Source organism: Alexandromys fortis, unplaced genomic scaffold (assembly GCF_014885135.2).
Source record: "Alexandromys fortis isolate MF-2015 unplaced genomic scaffold, M_Fortis_MF-2015_v1.1 scaffold_48, whole genome shotgun sequence".
Lineage (NCBI taxonomy): Eukaryota > Metazoa > Chordata > Mammalia > Rodentia > Cricetidae > Alexandromys > Alexandromys fortis.
Window position 1 is genome coordinate 7,350,072 of NW_026067947.1, and position 4,215 is coordinate 7,354,286.

The window sequence follows — 4,215 nt, forward strand, 5'->3', positions numbered from 1 at the left end:
CTTTGGTACAGGAAGGTATTTTGCATGATACCAAAAAAGAAATGTAAACACCAAGGCACAAAGCTTGTGGGAGTAACCAGATAGTATCTGACTGGTGTTAAGGCCCGCTCCACAAGATGGAACTCATGACTGACACTACTTGGATGACAAAGAGTCAGATACTAGATATCTAGGGACCTAAGGTGAAAACCAAATACTATTATTAACAATGACAGCAGAAGAAGAGGAAGATAGCGACCACCTTACCTGTTCATGGAGTGGGATCTGCATCAGCTTTGGGGGTGAAGGCTCTAATCTCAGACTGAGAAAATCAGAAAACCTTTACTGGGGCCACAACATGCCTGTGCCATTAGACGGGGCTATGGTTATAGGAGGAGACTGTGTAACAACTACTTTATCCTACACTGCCAAGTAAGCAACTGACTGACAAGAAAAACAAGGTAATTCATTCCAGAGCAACCACTGGATCCTCAATTGCCTAGCAGGCATTGACTGACAAGCTGGCATCTATCCATGACTGTATCTTCTGCTGTGCTCAGGTTCAATAGCTGATACCCACGCAGTAGCCGATGCTGTCACTTGTCAGCTTGGTTTCCACAGTATTGAACTGAATGGACCTCCGTTAGTACATATAGCCATCAGTCTCTTTAGGGAGCTGTGCCACCAGTACAGAGGATCTGATGGCAAAAATCCCCATTGCAGTCTTGCACCCTCAAGTAGGAGGGCCATTGTATTTATTTCCAATGGGGGATATGATGGTAATTCAGTCCTTTGCTATTGGAGGCTCCAGGAGCTCTTAGTCTATGCCTGTGATGATGCTACCTGTTGGGAAGGCATAACCAAAAACAATTGTCTGAAATTCACTGCCAGTACTCTTGCTTTGGCTATGGAATAGAATGAGTACAGAGGTAGGGCGATCCTCTTAGCCGCCATTCCATAATCAGATGTAGAGCAGCACGTACATTTGTGAGACCAGATACCCAAATTTATCATTGCCAGTTTCCCAGTTTCTTGAATCTCAGTATTATACTGTGTAATAAAAGATACTTATACTAATACAAAAGTTAATAAACCATTTGTCAAAAGGGAGAAAAGTAGCAATAAAATGATTCCATTGACATTGTGTTGTACTCATAGATCAGTGACTTGCCCAGCTATGATTAGAGAAGCTTCCTCTTGCAGCATATGGCAGCATAGACAGAGGCATCATACAGATCATGAGATCTTGGAACACTAAGATTTAAATCTGATGTCTCTATCAAATACCATCCCTCAGGGCTCAGGGAACCCCAGGGAAGAAGAGACAAATAGTTTAAGAGCCAGAGTTTAAGAGACCAAGACAAAAAGCCCTCTAAATCAACATAAGCAAAGCTCATATGGAACCATGGAGCCCAAAGCAGCATTTAGAGAGCCAGCATAGGCCTACACCATGTCCTCTGTATGTGTATGATGGCTTCCAGTTTAGTGATTTTAATGGATTTGCGAGAGTGTCAAAGAGTGATTCTCTGATTCTTATGCCTTCTCTTGGGTTCTTTCCTTTCTGCTTGCTTCCTCAAACCAAATGTAATAGTTTTTTTTATATTAGTATGTTTTATTTTGTTATGTTTTTACTATTATCCCTTTAAAACAAATAATTGATTCTATTACTGACTTCTGCTGGTATGAATAACACCACTGTTTTCTCTAGTGTTAGAAGAAATGAAATGGAAACATCTCTGATATTTCTTAGATAGGTTTGTGATTCTGAATGTGTCTTATTAATGTGAAGGCTAAAAGGCCATGCATTAATTCATAATAGTTTGCCTCTCAGAATAAAATAAGTTTTGCTTGTAACTTGGTCAGCTATCATGTACTTTTTTATTGTTTTACTGAGATATTTTTCCCACTTACCTTCCTTCCTCCCTTTCTACCCTCCCTCATGCCCCCATGCTCCCAATTTACTAAGAACTTGTTTTTCCTCCTTCTTAGATAGATATGTCTCTCTTAGGGTCTTCTTTGTTGTCTTGTTTCTCTAAGGTTATGGATTGTAGGGTGTTTGTCCATTGCTAATATCCACTTATGAATAAGTACATATCATATTTGTCTTTCTCAGTCTGGATTATCTCACTCAGTATGGTTTTGTCCTAGTTCTGTCCATTAATTTTTAGCACTGAGTAGTACTAATGTTCCACATTTTCCTTATCCATTTTATGGTTGAGGGGCATCCAGATTGTTTTCAGGTTCTGGTTATTATGAATAATGCTTCTATGAACATAGTTTAGCAAATGTCATTGTGGTATGATTGAGCATCCTTTGGGTATGTGCCTAAAAGTGGCATTGCTGGGTCTTGAAGTAAACTAATTCCTAATTTTCTGAGAATCTGCCATACTGATTTTCAACATGGCTATACAAGTTTGCACTTTCACCAGCAATGGAGGCTTATTGCCCTTACTCAACATCCTCTCCAGCATAAGCTGTCATCTTGTTCTTGGTCATTCTGATATTCTGGAATCTCCGAGTTATTTTAATTTGCATTTCTCTGGTAGCTAAAAATGTTGAGCAATTCCTTCAGTGTCTTTGGCCTTTTAAGATTCCCCTGTTGAGAGTTCTCTATTTAGGTCTGTACCCTATTTTTTATTGTATTATTTTTTCATTAAATGTCTAGTGTCTTGAGATCTTTGTATAGTTTGGCAGTCAATCCTTTGTCAGATATGGGGTTGATGAATATCATTTCCAATTCTGTAGGCTATCATTTGTCTTGTTGACTGTGTCCTTTGCTTCCCAGTTTTAGGAGGCACTGTTTATTAATTGTTGCGCTCAGTGTGTGTGCTACTGGGGTTAAATTTAGGAGATAGTCTCCTGTGCCAATGTGTTTAAGGTTACTTCCCACATTCTCTTCTAAGAGGTTCAGTGGTTGGTTGTATGTTGAGGTCTTTGATCCATTTGGACTTGAGTTTTGTGCATGGTGATAGATATAAATCTATTTGCATTCTTCTACATGTTGGCATCCATTTATGCTAGCACAATTTGTTGAAGACGATTTCTTTTTCTATTTTATAATTTTAGCTTCTTTGTCAAAATCAGGTGTTCATAGGTATATGGATTGATATCTGGGTCTTTGATTCAATTCCATTGGTCCTCCTGTCTGTTTTTATTTTCATATTAAGTTATTTTCGTTACTGTAGCTCTATAGTAAAGTTTAAAGTCAGAGATGGTGATACCTCCAAAAGTTCCTTTATTGTTTGGAACAGTCTTTGCTATTCTGGGTTTTTTGTTTTTCCATGTGAAGTTGAATAGTGTTCTTTTGAGGTCCATGAAGAATTTTGCTTGGATTTTGATGGGTATTGAAACTGTAGATTACTTTTGGTAAGTTTGCCATTTTAGCTATGTTAATTCTACCTATCCAAGAGCATGGGAGATATTTTTATTTTCTGATATCATCTTAAATTTCTCTTTTCAAAGACTTGAAGTTCTTTTCATGCAGGTCTTTTACTTGTTTAGTTAGAGTTATCCCAAGATATCTAATGTAATTTGTGGCTACTGTGAAGGGTGATGCTTCTCTGATTTCTTTCTCATTCCATTTATCATCTGTATATAAGAGGGCTACTGATTTTTTGAGTTAATTTTGTATCCTACCATGTTACTGAAGGGGTTTATCAGCTGTAAGAGTTTTCTGGCAGAATGTGGTCACTTATGTATGCTATCATATCATCAGCAAATAGTGAAAATTTGACTCCTTCTTTTCCAATTGTATCCCCTTGATCTTTTTTGTTGTTGTCTTATTACTCTGATTAGTCGGCCTATATTTTTAAGGGCCTCAATGAAGTGGCAATTAAGAAGAATCAGACTGCTACATCAATACATTTGCCAAGGGTAATATGTACCCTTCAGGAGAACATTTTGCCTAGGAGAGTGATACCTGCTCTCGGAAGGCATATTTTTCTCACTCAGGAAGCATAAGTTTTAGCATAGCAAACCAGCAGCATATCCAGTGTACGACATCCTATTCATAGTGATATTCTCCACTTCCATTGAAACCTGAGTGGGCCTCCAAATAGTATTCCTGTCTGAGATGGATTTGAGATGAAAAGGATCCCTATTATGGCCCAAACTGAAAATCTCCACAGAATACCACTTGGTTAAAATTGGGTTAAGAGGCAGTGAGTCTCTCCAACTTCAGATAACAGAGGAAATATTGTTTCTTCAATGTATTCAAGATGGGCTCATTATGCAACT

At 38.2% G+C, this 4,215-nt stretch overlaps 1 pseudogene; it reads left to right on the top strand.

Annotated features, from left to right (window-relative positions):
- Positions 1-208: 208 nt before the first annotated feature.
- On the top strand, positions 209-1,015 carry LOC126506100 (proteasome subunit beta type-6-like; annotated as a pseudogene).
- Positions 1,016-4,215: the final 3,200 nt, after the last annotated feature.